We start from the raw sequence: 20,913 nt of genomic DNA, 5'->3' as shown, positions 1-20,913 counted from the left end.
TCTAATTCAGAGTGTGTGCGCTAATTCAGAGTGTGCTCTCTAATTCAGAGTGCGCTCTCTAATTCAGAGTATGTACTCTAATTCAGAGTATGAGTGCTAATTCAGATTTTTTGCTCAATATGAAATATTTGCTCTAGGTCAGAGAATGGGCTCTACATCAGAGTATGCGCTATAATTCAGAATGCGTGCTAATTCCAGAGTGCTCACTGTATTTCAGCATCTGGGCTCTAATTCAGACTATGCGATATCATTCAGAAAATGCGCTCCAATTCAGCGTGGGTGCTCAATTCCAGAGTATGGGCTCTAATTCGGAGTGTGGGCTCTAATCCAGAGTATGGCCTCTAATTCAAAATGTGTGTGCTCAACTCCAGAATAAACAGCCAAAACCAGAATGTGCACTGGAATTCAGTGTGTGTGCTCAATTCCAAAGTGTTCACCTGGGTTCAGAGTGTGGGCTCTAATACAGGGCATTCATTTTAATTCAGAGAGTGAAATCCAATGCAGATCGTGAGTTCAAATTCAAATTGTGGCCACTAATTCAGAGTGTTCTCTCTAATTACAGTGTGTGTTCTTTAATTCAGAGTGTGCGCTCTAATTCAGAGTGTGCGCTCTAATTCAGAGTGCGCTCTCTAATTCAGAGTGTTCTCTCTAATTACAGTGTCTGCTCTTGCTCAGAATGTTTGCTCTAATTCACACATTTGCTCTCTAATTCAGTGTGTGTTCTTTAATTCAGAGTGTGCCCTCTAATTCAGAGTGTGGCTCTAGTCCAGAGCGTTCGCTCTAGTTCAGTGTGGGCTCTAATTCAGAGTGTGCGCTCTGACTCAGAGAGTCGGCTCTAATTCGTTTTGTGCTCATTTCCAGAGTGTTCACTCTAGTTCAGTGTTTGAGTTCGAATTCAGTGTGAGGCTCTAATCCCAGGTATGTGCCCAATTCCAGAGTGTTCACTAGAGTTCAGAGTTTGTGCTCTAATTCAGAGTGTGGTCTCCAATTCAGAGTGTGGTCCCTAATTCAGAACATGGGCTCTAATTCAGAGTGGGTGCTGTAATTCAGACTGTGGTCTGTGATTCAGAGTGTGGGCACTAATTCAAGTGTCTACTCTAATTCAAAGTGTGAGCGCTAATTCAAATTTTTTGCTCAAAATAAAATGTTCACTCTAGATCAGAGAATGGGTCGACATCAAAGTGTGTGCTATAATTCAGACTGTGCGTGAATTCCAGAGTGCTCGCTATAGTTACGCATGCGGGCTATAATTCAGACTATGCTCTATAATCCAGAAAATGTGCTCCAATTTAGCTTGCATTCTCAATTCCAGAGTGTTTGCTCGAGTTCAGAGTTTGGGCTCCAATTCAGCACGTGCAATCCAATGCAGATCATGCACTCTAATTCAAACTGTGCCTGCTAAACTAGAGTGTGCGCCCCAATTCAGAATGTGGGCTCTAATTCAGTGTGTGTGCTCTAATTCAGAGTGTGGGCTCTAATTCAGACTATGTGCTATAATTCAGACAATGTGCTGTAATTCAGACTATGTGCTGTAATTCAGACGATGTGCTGTAATTCAGACTATGTGCTATAATTCAGACTATGTGCTGTAATTCAGACTATTTGCTATAATTCAACTGTGTGCTATAATTCAGAGTATGTGCTATAATTCAGAGTATGTGCTATAATTCAGAATATGCACTAAAATTCAGACTACGTGCTATAATTCAGAGTATGCGCTCTGATTCAGTCTATGTGCTATAATTCAGACTATGTGCTGTAATTCAGAGTATGCACCATAATTCAGAGTATGTGCTATAATTCAGACTATGCGCTATAATTCAGACAATGCGCTATAATTCAGACTATGTGCTATAATTCAGAGTATGCGCTTTAATTCAGACTATGCACTATAATTCAGAGTATGCGCTATAATTCAGACTATGTGCTATAATTCAGACTATGCACTATAATTCAGAATATGCGCTATAATTCAGACTATGTGCTATAATTCAGAGTATGCACTCCAATTCAAAATCGTTGCCTAATTCCAGAGTGTTCGTTCTAGTTCAGAGTGTGGACGCTAATTCAGTTTGTCTGCTCCAAATAGTCGGCTCTAATTCACTTTGTGCTCAATTCCAGAGTGTTCGCTCGAGTTCAGAGTTTGGGCTCCAATTCAGCGTGTGCAATCCAATGCAGATCATGCACTCTAATTCAAACTGTGCCTACTAAACAAGAGTGTGCGCCCCAATTCAGAATGTGGGCTCTAATTCAGTGTGTGTGCTCTAATTCAGAGTGTGGGCTCTAATTCAGACCATGTGCTATAATTCAGACTATGTGCTATAATTCAGACTGTGTGCTATAATTCAGACTATGTGCTATAATTCAGAGTATGCGATATAATTCAGACTATGCGCTATAATTCAGACTATGTGCTATAATTCAGTGTACGCGCTCCAATTCAAAGTTGTTCTCAATTCCAGAGTGTTCGTTCTAGTTCAGAGTGTGGACTCTAATTCAGGTTGTGCACTCCAATTCAAAGAGTTGACTGTAGTTCACTTTGTGCTCATTTCCAGAGTGTTCACTCTAGTTCAGTGTGTGATCTCTAATTTAGAGTGAGGATCTAATCCCAGGTATGTGCTCCATTCCAGAGCTTTTGCTTGAGTTCAGAGTTTGGGCTCTAATTCAGAGTGCACACTCCAATTCAGAGTGTGCACTCTAAATCAAGATGTGTGCTTAATGCCAGAGTGTTCACTCAGGTTCAGAGTTTTGACTCTAATACAGAGCTTGCACTCTAATACAGAGCGTGCACTCTAATACAGAGTGTGCACTCTAATTCAGAGTGTGCAATCCAATGTAGATCGTGCACTCTCATTCAAATTGCAGCCACTAATTTAGAGTGTGGTCTCTAATTTGGAATGTGGGCTCTAACATGGAGTGTGAGCTCTAATTCGGAGTGTGGGTTCTAATTCAGAGTGTGTACTCTAATTCAGAGTGTGCGCTCTCATTCAGAGCGTGTGCTCAAATTCAGCTTCTGTGCTCTAATTCAGAGTGTGTACTTTAATTCAGAGTGTGTGCTCTAATTCAGGGTGTGTACTTTAATTCAGAGTGTGTGCTCTAATTCAGGGTGTGTGCTCTAATTCAGAGCATGCACTCTAATTCAGAGTGTGTGCTCTAATTCAGTGTGTGTGCTCTAATTCAGAGTGTTCTCTCTAGTTTTACATATGGGCTGCATTTCAGAGTGCGCACTCCAATTCAGAGTGTGTGTTCAATTCAAGACTGTTCACTCTAGTTCAGTGTGGAATGTACTTCAGATTGGGGGTGCCAATTTAGAGTGTGCACTCAAATTCAGGATGTGTGCTCAAATTCAGAGTGTGCGCTCCAATTCAAAGCCGGTGGTCAATTCCAGAGTGCTCGCTCTAGTTCACAGTGTGCACTCTAATTCAGAGTGTTTGCTCTGAATCAATGTGTGCCCTCTAATTCAAGAGTGTTTTCTCTAGTTCAGTATGTGGGCTCTAATTCAGACTATGCGCTATAATTCACAGTGTGTGCTCCAATTCAGAGTGTGTGCTCAATTCCAGAGTGTTCACTCTAGTTCAGCATGTGGGCTCTAATTCAGAGCATGTGCTCTAAATCAGAGCATGTGCTCTAAATCAGAGTGTGCCCTCTAATTCAAGAGTGTTCGTTCTAGTTCAGCATGTGGGCTGCAATTCAAAGTATGCTCTATAATTCACATTGTGCACCCCAATCCAGAGTGTGTACTTAATTCCAGAATGTTCACTCTAGTTCAGAGCGTACAAGCGTACACCCTAATTCAGAGCGTCTGCTCATTTTCACAGCACTTGCTCTAATTCAGAGTGTGTGCTCTTTTTCAGATTTTTCACTCAATATAAAGTGTGAGATCTAATTCAGCATGTGTGCTCAATTATAAAGTGTTCACTCTAGTTCAGAGTGTGTACTCTAATTCAGAGCGTGTGCTCTATTTCAGACTTTTCACTCAATATAAAGTGTGTGCTCTAATTCAGCATGGGTGCTCAATTCCAGAGTGTTCGCTCTAGTTCAGAGTGTGTACTCAATTCGAGAGTATTCACTCTAGTTCAGCATGTGGGCTCTAAATCAGAGTATGCACTATAATTCAGAGTGTGCGCTCCAATTCAGAGTGTGTGCTCAATTCCGGAGTGTTTGCTCGAGTTCAGCATGTGAACTCAAATTCAGATTGTGTGCTATAATTCAAGGTGTGTGCTCAATTCCAGAGTGTATGCTCGAGATCAGGGTTTGGGCTCTTATTCAGAGTGTGCAATCCAATGCAGATCATGCGCTCTATTTCAAAGTGTGGCAACTAATTCAGAGTGTGTGCTCTAATTCAGAGTGTGTGCTCATATTCAGAATATTTGCTCTAATTCAAAGTATGTGCTCTAATTCAGATTTTTCGCTCAATATAGAGTGTGCGCTCCAATTCTGGGTGTTCGCTCTAGTTCAGTATTTGGGCTCTAATTCAGAGTGCTTTCTCATATTCACAATATTTTCTAAAATTCAGAATACGTGCTCTAATTCTGATTTTTTGCTCAGGATAAAGTGTTTGCTCTAGATCAGAGAGTGTGCTCTAATTCAGGGTGTGTGCTCCAAGTCAGAATGTATGCTCGAATTCAGACCATGTGCTTTAATTTAGGGTGTGTGCTCTAATTCAGAGTTTGTGTTCTGATTCTGAGTGTGCGTTATAGTTCTTGTGCAAGCTCTAGGTCACAGGGTGTACTTTTTGTTAATTTACTCATTCAAGGAATGTGGACATCACTGGCTAGGCTGGTGTTTATTGAGAAGGTGGTGGTGAGCTGTCTCCTTGAACCGCTGCAGTCCATGTGGTGTGAGTACACCCACAGTGCTGTTAGGGAGAGAGTTCCAGGATTTTGACCCAGTGATAATGAAGGAATGGCGATATATTTCCAAGTCAGGGTGGTGCGTGTGTTGCGATGGAACTTGCAGGTGCTAGTGTTCTTGTCCTTCAAGGTGGTGGAGATTGTTGCTTTCAAATGTGCTGTTGAAGGAGCCTTGGTGAATTCCTGCACTGCATCTTGTAGATGGTACTCACTGCTGCTACTGTGTGTCGGTGGTGGAGGGAGTGAATGTTTGTGGATGTGGTGCCAATCAAGCAGGTTGCTTTGTCCTGGACGGTGTTGAGCTTCTTGAGTGTTGTGGGAGCTTCACTCATCCAGGCAAGTGGGGAGTACTCCATCACACTCCTGACTTGTGCCTTATAGATGGTGGACAGGCTTTGGGGAGTCAGGAGGTGAGTTACCTCCACAGAATAGCCAGCCTTTGACCTGCTCTTGTAGCCACTGCATTAATATTGCTGGCCCAATTCAGTTTGGATCAATAACACTTCTCAATTCTGGAGTGGTCACTCTAGCTCAGAGTGTGTGCTCTAATTCAGAGTGTGCGCTCTAATTCAGCGTCTGCTCATGTTCACAATATTTGCTCTAATTCAGATTGTGCGCTGTAATTCAAGGTGTGTGCTCAATTCCAGAGTGTACACTCAAATTCACGGTTTGGGCTCTAATAGTAAACACCAGGATGTTGGTAGTGACTGATTCAGCAATGCTAATGCCATTGAATCTTGAATTCAAATTCAAGATCAGACTATGCACTCTAGTAAAAATTGTGCATTCTACTTCAGTGTATGCATGCTATTTGAGACACTAATTCAGTGTTTCAGTTCTCTCTAATTCAGTGTGCATTCTGGTTCAAAATTTTTGCTCTTGTTCAGAGAGTGTCCTCTATTTCAGTGTATGCTCTATTTCAGTGTGTGCTCTATTTCAGTGTGTGCTCTATATTAGTGGGCACTCTATTTCAGTGTGTGCTCTATTTCAGCGTGTACTATATTTCAGTGTGTACTCCATTTCAGTGTGTACTCTATATCAGTGTGTATTCTATTTCAGTGGGCACCCTATTTCAGTGTGCACACTATTTCAGTGGTTACACTATTTCACTGTGTGGTTTATTTCAGTATGTGCTCTATTTCAGCGTGCACCCCATTTCAGCGTATGCTCTATTTCAGTGTGTACTCTGTTTCAGTGTGTGCTCTATGTCAGTGTCTACTCTATGTCAGTGTGCACTCTATATTAGTGTGTGCTTTACTTTAGTGTGTACTCTATTTCAGTGTGCACTCTACTTCAGTGTGTGCTTTTTTTCAGTGTGTACTCTATTTCAGTGTGTGCTCTATCTCAGTGTGTTCTCTATTGCAGTGTGTGCTCTATTTCATTGTGTGCTCTATTTCAGTGTCTGTTCTATTTCAGTGTGTACTCTATTTCAGTGTGTGCTCTATTTCAGTGTGTGCTCTATTTCATTGTGTACTCTACTTCAGTGTGTACTCCATTGCAGTAGGTACACTATGTCAGTGTGCACTCTATTTCAGTGTGCGCTCTATTTTAGTGTGTGCGCTATTTCAGTGTGTACTCTGTATCAGTGTGCACTCTATGTCAGCGTGTACTCTATTTAAGTGTGTGCTCTATTTCAGTGTGTATTCTATTTCAGTGTGTGCTCTATATCAGTGTGTGCTCTATTTCAGTGCTTACTCTGTATCAGTGTGCGCTCTATTTCAGTGTGTACTGTATTGCAGTGGGTACTCTATGTCAGTGTATGCTCTATTTCAGTGTGCACTCTATTTCAGTGTGCAAACTATTTCAGTGTGTACTCCATTGCAATAGATACTCTATGTCAGTGTGTACTCTATTTCAATGTGCACTCTATTTTAGTGTGTGCTCTATTTCAGTGTATACTCTGTATCAGTGTGCACTCTATGTCAGTGTGTACTCTATTTCAGTGTGTGCTCTATTTCAGTGTGTATTCTATTTCAGTGTGTGCTCTATATCAGTGTGTACTGTATTGCAGTGGGTACTCTATGTCAATGTATGCTCTATTTCAGTGTGCACTCTATTTCAGTGTGCAAACTATTTCAGTGTGTACTCCATTGCAGTAGGTACTCTATGTCAGTGTGCACTCTATTTCAGTGTGCACTCTATTTTAGTGTGTGCTCTATTTCAGTGTGTACTCTATTTCATTGTGCGCTCTATTTCAGTGTGTATTCTATTTCAGTGTGTACTCTATATCAGTGTGTGCTCTACTTCAGTGCTTACTCTGTATCAGTGTGCGCTCTATTTTAGTGTGTACTGTATTGCTGTGGGTACTCTATGTCAGTGTATGCTCTATTTCAGTGTGCACTCTATGTCAGTGTGCACTCTATTTCAGTGTGTACTCCATTGCAGTAGGTACTCTATGTCAGTGTGCGGTCTATTTTAGTGTGTACTCTATTTCAGTGTGTGCTCTATTTCAGCATGTGATCTATGTCAGTGTGTACTCTATGTCAATGTGCCCTCTATGTCAGTGTGCCCTCTATGTCAGTGTGTGGTCTATTTCAGTGTGCACTCTATTTCAGTGTGCGCTCTATTTCAGTGTGCGCTCTATTGCAGTGTGTACTCTATGTCAGTGTGCCCTCTATGACAGTGTGCGCTCTATTTCAGTGTGCGCTCTATTTCAGTATGCGCTCTATTTCAGTGCGTACTCTGTATCAATGTGTGCTCTATGTCAGTGTGTACTCTATTTCAGTGTGTGCTCTATCTCAGTGTGTTCTCTATTGCAGTGTGTGCTCTATTTCAGTGTGTGCTGTATTTCAGTGTCTGCTCTATTTCAGTGTGCACTCTATTTCAGTGTGCAAACTATTTCAGTGTGTACTCCATTGCATTAGGTACTCTATTGCAGTGTGCCTTCTATTTCAGTGTGTGCTCTATTTCAGTGTGTATTCTATTTCAGTGCTTACTCTGTATCAGTGTGCGCTCTATTTCAGTGTGTACTGTATTGCTGTGGGTACTCTATGTCAGTGTATGCTCTATTTCAGTGTGCACTCTATGTCAATGTGCGCTCTATTTTAGTGTGTACTCTATTTCAGTGTGTGCTCTATTTCAGCATGTGCTCTATGTCAGTGTGTACTCTATGTCAGTGTGTACTCTATGTCAGTGCACCCTCTATGACAGTGTGCGCTCTATTTCAGTATGCGCTCTATTTCAGTATGCACTCTATTTCAGTGTGTACTCTGTATCAATGTGTGCTCTATGTCAGTGTGTACTCTATTGCAGTGTGCCCTCTATTTCAGTGTGCACTCTATTTCAGTGTACTCTATTTCAGCATGTGCTCTATGTCAGTGTGTACTCTATTTCAGTGTGCCCTCGATGTCAGTGTGCGCTCTATTTCGGTGTGCACTCTATTTCAGTGTGCGCTCTATTGCAGTGTGTACTCTATGTCAGTGTGCCCTCTATGACAGTGTGCGCTCCATTTCAGTGTGCGCTCTATTTCAGTATGCACTCTATTTCAGTGCATACTCTGTATCAATGTGTGCTCTATGTCAGTGTGTACTCTATTGCAGTGTGCTCTCTATTTCAGTGTGCGCTCTATTTCAGTGTGCGCTCTATTTCAGTGTGTGCTCTATGTCAGTGTGTACTCTATTGCAGTGTGTACTCTATGTCAGTGTGCACTCTATATTAGTGTATGCTTTACTTTAGTGTGTATTCTATTTCAGTGTGTGCTCTATCTCAGTGTGTTCTCTATTGCAGTGTGTGCTCTATTTCAGTGTGTGCTCTATTTCAGTGTCTGCTCTATTTCAGTGTGCACTCTATTTCAGTGTGCGCTCTATTTCAGTGTGTATTCTATTTCAGTGTGTGCTCTATATCAGTGTGTGCTCTACTTCAGTGCTTACTCTGTATCAGTGTGTGCTCTATTTCAGTGTGTACTGTATTGCTGTGGGTACTCTATGTCAGTGTATGCTCTATTTCAGTGTGCACTCTACTTCAGTGTGTGCTTTTTTTCAGTGTGTACTCTATGTCAGTGTGCCCTCTATGACAGTGTGCGCTCTATTTCAGTGTGCGCTCTATTTCAGTATGCGCTCTATTTCAGTGCGTACTCTGTATCAATGTGTGCTCTATGTCAGTGTGTACTCTATTTCAGTGTGTGCTCTATTTCAGCATTGCTCTATGTCAGTGTGTACTCTATGTCAATGTGCCCTCTATGACAGTGTGCGCTCTATTTCAGTGTGCACTCTATTTCAGTGTGCAAACTATTTCAGTGTGTACTCCATTGCATTAGGTACTCTATGTCAGTGTGCACTCTATTTCAGTGTGCGCTCTAATTTAGTGTGTGCTCTATTTCAGTGTGTACTCTATTTCAGTATGCGCTCTATTTCAGTGTGTATTCTATTTCAGTGTGTACTCTATATCAGTGTGTGCTCTACTTCAGTGCTTACTCTGTATCAGTGTGCACTCTATTTCAGTGTGTACTGTATTGCTGTGGGTACTCTATGTCAGTGTATGCTCTATTTCAGTGTGCACTCTATGTCAGTGTGCACTCTATTTCAATGTGTACCCCATTGCAGTAGGTACTCTATGTCAGTGTGCGGTCTATTTTAGTGTGTACTCTATTTCAGTGTGCCCTCTATGACAGTGTGCGCTCTATTTCAGTGTGCGCTCTATTTCAGTATGCGCTCTATTTCAGTGCGTACTCTGTATTAATGTGTGCTCTATGTCAGTGTGTACTCTATGTCAGTGTGCCCTCTATGTCAGTGTGCCCTCTATGTCAGTGTGCGCTCAATTTCAGTGTGCACTCTATTTCAGTGTGCGCTCTATTGCAGTGTGTACTCTATGTCAGTGTGCCTTCTATGACAGTGTGCACTCTATTTTAGTGTGCGCTCTATTTCAGTATGCACTCTATTTCAGTGCATACTCTGTATCAATGTGTGCTCTATGTCAGTGTGTACTCTATTGCAGTGTGCCCTCTATTTCAGTGTGTGCTCTATTTCAGTGTGCGCTCTATTTCAGTGTGTGCTCTCTGTCAGTGTGTATTCTATTGCAGTGTGCCCTCTATGTCAGTGTGCGCTCTATTTCAGTGTGTGCGCTATTTCAACGTGTACTCTGTATCAGTATGCGCTCTATTTCAGTGTGTGCTCTATTTCAGTGTGTACTCTGTATTTCTGTGTGCAGCCTGATGCAGAGCCCATGCTCCAGTTCATTGTGCCCTGTTCTGGTTCAGTGTTTACACCCTATTTCAGTGTGTCTCCTGTGTCCAGGATGTCTCATCGCACCTTACAGCCAATTATTTTTTTTTTTTTGAAACGCAGTCACTGTTGTAAGGTAGGAAACGCAATCATCTAAATTGCGCACAGCTAGAATAAAAAAGCTCCTGTGTCCCCTGGAGAATTGCTGTATTCTTCTTTGACTAGTATCAAGCCTTCCTTCTTTACCTATGAGAGGCTGAAGATTTGTTAGGATTTGAATGGAAATTGAATGTAGCCTCCAATAATAAATCTGCTTCTTTCTAGTTCCAATGATGAGTCAAGATGGCTGGTTTAGCATCAATAATCAGTGGTGTCGCCCTGTTTTTTGCAGGGAGGAGCTGACAATGGTATGAATGAAATCCACAGCAGCAAGGTGAATATAGTTTCTAATCTGGATCATTTCTGCATTAACTGCTGGTATAATCACACTGCTTCAAAATTCAGGTGCCTGGCTCATTTTATTGAACAGCTTGCCTGTTCGGAATGTGCCTGTTCAAAGAAAAGGAGGCATGAGCAGAATTTCCTTTGTGTCCCTCCGCATTTCACATCATTGAATTACTGTGGAAGTGTAGACACTCTTTTATTCTGAACAACAAGGCTGTCAATTTTCACACAGCAAGACTTCAATAGCCGCGGTTGGAGTGAATCAGCTTTCTGGAGATATTGCTTTGTGGGGTAACGCTGGCCAGGGCACTCCCCTGCTCCTCTTCGAAAAAAACACAAGGGATCTTTCCCATCCCCTGATGGGACTTTGGCTGCACATCTCCTCTGCCAAGCTCTTTTGGAGCCTAAGTAGAAGGTGACAAACTGAATGTGCACTGAGATCACTCTCAAATTGTGAGACTTGACTTTTGCCAATATGATATTCAGGAATGCTTGAATCTAACACAGGCTTCCACGACTTACAGGGGCTGCATACAATCAGGGTGAATTTTTACACTGCACATGATGTACTAGTACCCTCTCCTTCTAGCCCATTGCACACATCCAGTTCTGTGAAGCCTCTGACACCAATAGTGATTGTACTGGATGTACATGAAGCTGATAAAATCTCATCCCAGTTATGTTTTTTAGAGGGAAGGGGAACAAGTGTCATTTATCCCTCATCTGGGCTAGCAGGTCTCCCATTGGTCAGGAGTTAGAGGATGCTGCTTTCTAACAATCAACAAAATGTGACAGGAAAAATGTTACTGGAAGCAAGCGTGCAACTTGTAAGAAATGCTAAAATCAAGACTTGTCCCATCTTGTTTCATCGCAACCTACCAACATAATCCTCTATTCCTGTTCCCACGCTGCTTATCTCTTCCACTTCCTCTTAAATGTATCTATGCTACTTACCTCACTCACTCGTTGTGATAGTGCATTCCACATTCTAACCACCCTGTGGATAAAGACGTTTCTCCTGAATTCCCTAGTGGATTTAGGAGTGACTATTTAACATACCTCACAAGTGGAAAGATCCTCCTTTGGTCTAATCTATCCAACCACATTGTCATCTTGAGGTTATCTATCAGGTCATCTCTCAGCCCCCTCTTTTCCAAGGGGAGCGCCTTATCCTGTTCAATCTTTCCTGATGTTTGAATGCCCTCCTTTCTGGTGTCATCCTTATAAATCTTTCTTTGTACTTTCTGCAGCAGTTTTATATCTTATATAATATGGAGAGAGCTGTTTGCAGCACCCTGTGTGGTCTGACCAAGGCCCTCTGTAACTTCAACATGCATTTGGCTTTCCAATCCTACCCCTCTAGTAATGAACCCCGATGCTTTGAGTGCATTTGTTATGGGTAACCGCTGTTGCTTTGTAAGTACGTCCCTCAATCCTACCCCATTGAGGCTCTTACTTTCCGGGGAACACACATCCACTTTATTCCTCCCCTGACCTCAAGCTTGAAACACACTATCTGGAGATTCATTGGCATCGACGCGTTCATTCACGAAACCTACCGCACCGAGGAACCACCCTGCTGGTCGGTTGGGTGTGAAAGGTTCCGTCATGTGACTTGAAGAGGATCTGAAGATTCTCCCCTTACGTTCGTCCCTCAAGGGTGGGATTTTTACCTCAGTGGCCGGGCACTCGCCAGACCCACTCGAGGGTAAGATGACCAGCGCTGACGTCGGGGCGAGAGTCCTGACATCGATGCCCGGCTGTGCGATATTTCAGTCAGCAGGAATCGGCAGCGCACCTTTGCCGCCAAGTCAAAGGTCTATGAGGGTCGTTCGAAAGATAATTAACCTCAATCCTTCACTGCCCGTCCAACCTCAAGGTGGGCGGGGCAGGTGAAAACGGCCAAGTGGCCTTTGCATTTGTTTGGAAACCTCGTCCACGGGCCGGGATGGGATCTCCAACATCAAACAGAAATACAATAAGGTTTTTTAAAAAAATGTATTTATAACGGGTCCCTACTCCTGTGGCTGGATAGGGACATGCTTTGTCCCATTTCTAAAATCTTGATTTGTCACTTTTAAAACTCTTCTTCTCTCCGAGGCAGCTCAGCGTGAAGTACACCCCCCAGCCCCCCCCACCACCCCCCCCCACCCCCGCGCTCGCTCCCCTCCCCCGCCCGCACAGGCAGCGCTGCCGCTCGCATTTCACGCTGGGCGGGCCTCAATCGGGCCCCGATCGCGGGCAGTGGTCGTCTTCCCGACCGCCCCTTGCCGGGCCCACCCAGCGAGGGCAAAATCCTGCCCCGAAACCCTGAGAGACACCAGCCGGTCGTGTGTCCTGGTTGCCACCGGTGCGGCCTCACGGGTCGAAGGTGGGTCACTGCGTTTCGAGGGCAATTTTCATCTCATATGAAATGCTTCAGATTGTTTCGGCAGAACGAGCTTAGGGGGTAAAGGTGCTCGTGTTGGGAAGCACTGCTTCTGCTCACGTTTCACCTGAGGCCATTGGCAAACCTGCCATTATCCCATCGTGGGACAGGATGCGGTCAAGGCCTACATTTGTTGGCCGTCCCCTACTTGCCTTTAGCACGAGCGGCACGTGAGTCCACCTCAAAGGCCCAGTTAAGAGTCAAGGACAGCAGATTTCCTCTCCTAAAGGGCTTTTACAACAATCGCGGCAAACGCTGTTACCGACACTGGGGCTGGCTTCCCATCCCGGATTTATAAACTGAATTCAAATTCTGCCGTCTGCTGAGGTGGGATTTCGACCCACGTCCCCGGAACCTTAGCTGGGTCTCTTGGTTGGGGGGGTGGGGGGGGGGGGGGCAGATTTTTCCGGTCGGCGAGCAGGGGCCGGGGTTCATCCCGACATCACCCCGCGTCATTTCGATCCTCAGTTTCCCGTGAAAGCCATTTAAAAAAAAACCAACTAACCCGATGGATGGACCCGGGGTCGGTGGGCAGATCGGGAACTCGGGCGCGGGTCTCGGAAAGAGCCCGAAACCTCATCCACGGGCCCCAGCTCACGCGACAGTGTCACGTGAGGGGACGAGGCAGGGAAATTATTTTATCGCCTTTTATTTCAACATTTGAAGCGGAGCCGATCTCCCCGAGGCAGCACTTTGCCTCGGTGGGGTGGGGGGCGGGTGGGGGGTGGGGGGGGTGTGGTGGTGGGGATCTGCGGCCTCATTCCCGGCTGAGGGAATCCGCCCCCCTCCTCCCCAGCCCCCCCACCACCACCACCCCCCCCCCCACCACCGCCCGCACAGGGAGCGCACAGCGCCTCCTGGTGGATGACACACTGGGCAGGCCTTCATTGGCCCGCCCACGTAAAATGGCGGCGATCAGAGGTGCGCCCACTTGTGCCCACTCCCGCAGTCCCCCCACCCCCACAGGGGTTGGAGGGGGCGGGTGGGGGGGGGGGGCAATGTTGCCCTGGGTTACTAGTCCAGCAGCATTACTACCACCCCACCACATCCCCCCACCCAGCACCATCAGGCCGCATATTACAACTTACCGTAAACGATTAAATAATTGGCCTTTTAAAAGAACGCTACTTGATATAATAAACTATAAAATGGGGTGCAATGTAGCTGAGATTGGAATCGTCACAAAATAGGAAGGATTCTTTACTCAGGCTGTCAAGCCTGCAGTTTTAAAACAACTGAAAGAATTCTTTAAAAAAAAAACACAGAGATATTTGCTCATTTTATTTGGGGTATAACAGTCAGTTTCTTAGCCAGTGGGAAAAGGAAAAGCTTTGAAAATGTGTCCGTGTCGCTCAAAAGATTCAGTTTAATCGTAAGAGCCTCCCGAAAGGGCTGCAGGCCAATGCACTGAACACAAGGCCCGAATGGTGTTTACTTTGCCTTCGGGGCTTGCCTGGTTTTGGGGGTGGAATGACTCGTAGCACGATGTTTTTTTTTTTAAAGGCTAGCTCAATAAATCTGGGCCGGCGTTTTAAACTAGAGGCGCAGTCCGGGCACAGCGCGTTGAAAGCTGGGGTGTCCTGGGGAGCATCTTTGGATCCTGTCGACACCTTCGGAACACCACGGATTTCCAAAGGGGTGGCGGGGGGGCGGGTGTGTGGGAGGGAATGGGGAAGGTGCCGGGTGCCGATTAACAGCCCTTTGAGCTCCTTGGGCAGCTTGCTGAGGAGCTGAAAGAGATCGGAGTTGAGTTTTCGAAGGGGTTTTTCAGCTGAGCTCAACCAGCCTTGTTATCCGACGCTGCAAAGGCACTGGTTTCACCAGGGGCCCCCAGTCATGTTATTTGCAGCGGAGTTTTTATATATTTCTGGGGCTAACCAGTGTGGGCACGAGCATTGGTCCTACCTCGCCATGTAAGGCCACTGTCCATCTCCTTCCAACGCCAAGGAGCTGCCTGCTCTCTTTGGCAAGGCAGCAGCAGTCCCCGACATTTGGTTTTCCAATTCTTTCACGGGATGTGGGCATCGCTGGCAAGGCCAGCAATGTCGTCCCTCCCTAATTGCCCTTGAACTGGGTGACTTACCAGGGCTATTGCCGTTCCAGAGAGCAGTTAAGAGTCAACCACTTTGCAGTGGCCTGGAGTAACATATAGGTCAGACCTGGGTAAGGATGGCAGATTTCCTTCCCTAAAGGGGAATAATGAAACAGATGGGTTTTTACATCAATGATATTTTTAAATTAATTTATGGGACGTGGTCTTCACTGGCTGGGCCAGCATTTATTGCCCATCCCTACTTGCCCTTAGAAGGTGGTGGTGAGCTGCCTTCTTGAACCGCTGCCGTCCATGTGGTGTAGGTACACCCACAGTGCTGTTAGGGAGGGAGTTCCAGGATTTTGACCCAGCGACAGTGAATGAACGGCGATATATTTCCAAGTCAGGATGGTGAGTGACTTGGAGGGGAACCTCCAGGTGGTGGTGTTCCCAACTATCTGCTGCCCTTGTCCTTCTAGGTAGTAGTGGTTGTGGGTTTGGAAGGTGCTGTTGAAGGAACCTTGGTGAATTCCTGCAATGCATCGTGTAGATCGTACACACTGCTGCTACTGTGCGTCGGTGGTAGAGGAAGGGAATGTTTGTGGATGTGGTGCCAATAAAGCGGGCTGCTTTGTCCTGGATGGTATCAAGCTTCTTGAGTGTTGTGAGAGCTGCACTCATCCAGGCAAGTGGGGACTATTCCAATACACCCCTGACTTGTGCCTTATAGATGGTGGACAGGCTTTGGGGAGTCAGGAGGTGAGTTATTCACCGCAGGATTCCTAGCCTCTGACCTGCTCTTGTAGCCACAGTATTTATATGGCTAGTCCAGTTCAGTTTCTGGTCAATGGTAACCCCAGGATGTTGCTCGTGGGGGATTCAGTGATGGTAATGCCATTGAACATCAAGGGGCGATGGTTAGATTCTCTCTTGTTGGAGATGGTCATTGCCTGAAACTTGTGTGACATGAAGTGAGTTGTTTTATTGTCCACCACCATTCACAACTGGATGTGGCAGGACTGCAAAGCTTAGATCTAGTCCATTGACTTTGGGATCACTTAGCTCTGTCTATCACTTGCTGCTTATGCTGTTTGACACACAAGTAGTCCTGTGTTATAGATTGCCATGGTCACCATCATTGAGTCAAGGTTCATATTCCAGGTTTTATTAATTGAATTTAAATTCCACCAGCTGCTTTGGTGGGATTTGAACCCAAGTCCCCCAGAACATTACCCTAGACCTATGGATTACTAGTCCAGTGACAGTACCACTACTCCACCCTTTGCTGCAAACACCAGGCAGGCAGCTCCCTGGTTGCCTCTTAGAAGCACTTGGCACCTCTAATTGGGCACCGAGCTCACCTCCTGGCCAATTCACATTTAACAAAGCCATGTAGAGATAGTGCTGGCAGTTCAGGCGCAGGGTCAGGATCCGGGATTCATTTGGGGACCGTGTTCCCCTCCCTGCATTAAAAATCCAGCCCTCGATTTGCACCGAATGGAACCTGAACTTACAGTTCTGTGACCTTCTGTGCCACTTCCTCCAATTTTGAGGGATTTGCACCGAAAGGAACAGCAAGTGTCCCTCATGCTGTTGTGCAATGGGTAAATCTCTTTTCCTTTCCCTCGCTCGTCACTCCGGTTGGGTTAGAATGCGACAGATATAATTACTTCAGTGATGTGTTCACTTCACCCGCCCTCCTCAAAGTGCTGTTAGAAGCCAAGGATCCGAGTACTGATGATTCATACTTGTTATAATATTCATGGCTGTCGTAATAATCAATATCATTAAAACCCGAGCAGTAATCTATTGCAATGCATTATTAATAGTGTACAACACAAAATAGATAATCGATGCCCAGCCAGAAATTACATTCATTTACAAGTTCTCAAGATAGAAGGGCAGCCTTTGACTCTAAAGCATTGTGACATGTACAGTATCTTATCTTACACTACCTGGAATCTTTGGTACATAAATCGATCTGTTTAAGTTCTCTGTGCCAAGGCTAAGTGCAAAAGGTTTTGCCTGGATGCAAATAGTTTGGAAGGGGGTGAATTTGAATGTAGATGCTCGGTCCTGAGTGGCAGCCACTCATGGCAGAGAAGGGGAGCTCTCTCCGCATGTCCTGGCCAATATGTATCCCTCAAGTAGCCAGGCTTTTGATAAAAGAGTTAATCTCATCGTTATCGCTTTGCTGCTTGTGGGGTCTTGCTGTGCTCAAACGAAAGGGGAATTGAAAGAAAGACGTGCCCATCTACCTAGCGCCTTTCCTGACCACATGGCATCCTAAAGTGCTTGACAGCCAATGAAGGAGCCTGGCTGCTGCGTTACCACAGTGACTGCACACCAAGAAAGCCTTTCATTGGCTGCGAGGGGCTTGGGGAGGTTCTCCAGACTGTGAAAGGAGCTATATATAGATACGAGTTTCCCTCTCTCCTGAGCCATTGGCATGGTCAGCTGAGGTGACAGGTGGCTTCAGGTGTTCCTATTGGAGGAACCTGAACAACTCGAAGCCACGGAATTAACAGCTGCTGATCCGACAGAATAAAATTCCAGAAAGAAAGGAAGACTTCATTGGATTTTGCTCTGATCTGCGGCATCCACACCATTTTGGCTTTGGTTTGTTCATTTTGTTCGTACTTCACTCCCTCCCTCCGAACACCCCCCACCGACGAGAGGCTCCTTTTGAAATACGGTTATGGAGTGCGACCACATGGGACAGGCAAACAAAAGCAAAATACCGCAGGTGCTGGGAAACTAAAACACGAATGGAAAACGCTGACGAGCCACTCAGCAGGTCAGGCAGCATCTGTGGAGAATGGGAAACAGAGTTAAAGTCTCGGGGTCACTTGAATAGGACCTTATTGCTGTAGTGAAACGCCCCAACTCACTTCACAGGAACAAGTTTGACACTGAACCACAAAAGGAGATACCTCAGGGCAGGTTTTCTTTTTTCATAGTCTTATCACGGGATGTGGGTGTCGCTGGCTGGGCCAACATTTATTGCCCATCCCTAGTTGCCCTTGAGAAGGTGGTGGTGAGCTGCCTTCTTGAACCGCTGCAGTCCGTGTGGTGTAGGTACACCCACAGTGCTGTTAGAGAGGGAGTTCCAGGATTTTGACCCAGCGACAGTGAAGGAACGGCGATATATTTCCAAGTCAGGATGGTGAGCGACTTGGAGGGGAACTTCCAGGCGGTGATGCTCCCATGCACCTGCTGTCCTTGTCCTTCCAAATGGTAGTGGTGGTGGGTTTGGAAGGTGCTGTCAAAGGAGCCTTGGTGAGTTGCTGCAGCGCATCTTCCAGATGGTACACACACTGCTGCTACTGTGCATTGGTGGTAGAGGAAGTGAATGTTTAAGGTGGTGGATGTGGTGCCAATCAAGTGGGCTGCTCCATCTTGGATTTTGTCCAGCTTCTTGAGTGTTGGGGGAGCTGCACTCATCCAGGCAAGTGGGGAGTATTCCATCACACTCCTGACTTGTGCCTTGAAGATGGTGGACAGGCTTTGGGGAGTCAGGAGGTGAGTTACTCACTGCAGGATTCCTGGCCTCTGACATGGTCTTTTTTGTCATTTTGTGACCAAAAGTCTGCACAACAAGATGAGGTTTTAAGGAGTGCCTTAAAGGAGGAGAGAGATGTAGAGAGGCAGAGAGGAGTAGGGAGGGAATTCCAGACCTTTAGTGTCTTGGCAGCTGAAGGCATTGGCTGTAATGGTAGAGCAATGAGCAAAAGGCCAGAATTGGAGGAATGCGAAGATCTCAGAGATAGGGAGGTTTGAGGACATGGAGGCATTTGATAATGAGTCAGCCAGACCTAGTGGCAGACAGAGGTAGATGTAACTGTCAAGAATAGGGTTTGGCCTGAGTTAGAATATGGGCAGCAGAGTTTTGGATGAGATCAAGCTGGTGGATGTGGGAGACCAGCCTGAGTGTGTTGGAATAGTTAAATAACAAAGGCAGGGATGAGTGCTTCACCAGAAGGTGAGCTTAAAAAGGGTAGAGAGAGAAATGCAAGTCTTTCTTCTTTCATGTAGAATTCATTAGCAAGCAAAGACATTACAAAGAACAGAAGTGCCAATGATCAATCGGCAGCTGGATAAAACATATTTTGCAGTTATTCCATTGGGCGAAAAGCCGACAGCTGGCTGACAGAGTTTAAAATACCCAATTTTGACCACTGCTTTTAGTCAGGATTCAGTAAAACTGATCAAAAGGAGAAAGCGGATTTGCAAGGCCACAGGGATCCAGGTAAGATGCTACGTGCCAATTGGAAAGACATAGCACTGGATGCAGAATGAGCCCACGATCAAAGGAAGCATCATAAAAGATCGAGGAGGATTAATGACTGGCCGTGACTACCTAAACATCATTGAGTCAACTGTGTAACTCCGAAAATCGGAACGAAAGTTATGTGAAGAGACTTGCGTTGTCCTCCTTAGAGTAGAGAAGGTTAAGAGCAGATTTAATAGGTGCGTTCAAATTCCCGAATGGTCCTGATAGAATCACAGAATTTTAACGGCACAGAAGGAGGCCATTCGGCCCATCGTGTCTGCTCCGGCTCTCCCAATGAGCGTTATGACCTAGTGCCATTTCCCTGCCTTTTCCCTGCACCCCCCCCACCCACCCCCCCCCCCCAATGTACATTACTTCTATCCAAATAATCACCTAATGCCCTCTCGAATGCCTCGACCGAACCTGCCTCCACCACCCATCCAGGCAGCGCCTTCCAGACCCAAACCGCTCGTTTGTGTGAAAGAGTTTTTTTTCTCACGTCACGTTTGCTTCTTCTGCGAATCACTTTAAATCTGTGCCCCCCTCGTTCTTGAGAGAGCGAACGGGGGAAACAGTTTTTATTGGTGGAAGAGGCGGCAGCTAAAGGGAACGGTTCGAAGTCGATCGGCAGAAGCACCAGAGGCGGGGGTGGGGGGCGGGGGGGTGGTTGGGGGGGTGTGGTATTTCTTTACACGGTGAGGTGTTGTGACCTGGAATCTGCTGTCTGCGAGGGAGGTGGAAGACGATTCAGTCATAAAAGTCGAAAGGAAGACATTTTTGCAGGGCTACGAGGAAAGAGTGGAGGAGTGGGGAGCAGAGCTCCAGCAAGGAGCCAGCACAAACACGATGGGCCTCCTCCTGTTGCTGCATCATCCTGTGTTTCCACGAAGAACCATATGGGGTTTCCTTTCTCTCTCCTCACTGACACTTTGCAGCATGGGCGGGTTTGATCTCTGTGGAAAAAGTTTCAGAAGGGAAGCATTATTTAAACCAACACGACTCCGACCCCATTTTGTAATTTAGTGACTTGGTTATTACATTATGTTGGCAGTGAAGGAAAGCCCAGAGGCTGATTTATGGGCGAATGGATGTTGTTGTGTCATGACAGGTCGGCAGTAACTGTTACAGGGGCCTTGCTCGGTACTATTGGAAACTGTACAGGCCACGTGGAAGATGTGTTGAAGCAAAGTGTTTGTTTACAAGTCTTCTTCTGGGAAAGAGGTGCAGGATCAGAATCACTGGGCTGGAATCCAGGATCACTGGGCTGTGAGGTAACAGGCTCACTAATGTGTTATTTTGGTACTAAGCCATTTAAATATTTGTCACTGACAATATTTAGACAAGCCTTATGTCACAAGTTGCAGTATATAGCAGCATGTTAACTGAGGTAGGTCCACCTTAAGGGGAATGGGGGCTCTGAAGAATGATTTTAACCCTGCCTGCCTGTCATGGAAAGGACTTCATATTGCCAGGGCTCACTGTTTTGTTCACAATTTATTGGTTTTGCACTATTTTAAACGATTGCTTCAATTTAATGTGATTCTGTGAGGTTGAATAGAGCAAAAGTGAGAGGAATTCTCACTCTCTCTCTCTCTCTCTCTCTCTGGCTCCTCCTCCCAATTAATCAAGCCCATGAAAAAAGTGAAAAGTCAGCAAACTGGGAAGGCCTTAATTGCCCCTGAGGAGGTAGCGAACGTGTCGCCCTCTGCAGCCCCTGAGAGGAA

At 45.6% G+C, this 20,913-nt stretch overlaps 1 protein-coding gene across 4 annotated transcripts in view; it reads left to right on the top strand.

The window, feature by feature from the left end:
* scn5lab (sodium channel, voltage gated, type V-like, alpha b) overlaps positions 1 to 20,913 on the top strand; it is a 273,446-nt gene that overhangs the window by 18,670 nt on the left and 233,863 nt on the right. For 2 of the 4 annotated variants that reach the window (XM_041183161.1, XM_041183162.1), the window contains exon 2: positions 10,337 to 10,445. The gene's annotated coding sequence lies outside the window, so the exon portion shown is untranslated. Of the gene's footprint in view, positions 1 to 10,336; positions 10,446 to 20,347; positions 20,461 to 20,913 lie in introns of those variants that run through there. The other 2 variants (XM_041183164.1, XM_041183163.1) reach the window with 2 other exon arrangements.

Source organism: Carcharodon carcharias, chromosome 3 (genome assembly GCF_017639515.1).
Source record: "Carcharodon carcharias isolate sCarCar2 chromosome 3, sCarCar2.pri, whole genome shotgun sequence".
In the NCBI taxonomy this organism is placed as follows: Eukaryota; Metazoa; Chordata; class Chondrichthyes; order Lamniformes; family Lamnidae; genus Carcharodon; species Carcharodon carcharias.
Note: the sequence above shows the minus strand (reverse complement) of the source record. Positions and strands in the feature narration are given on the sequence as shown.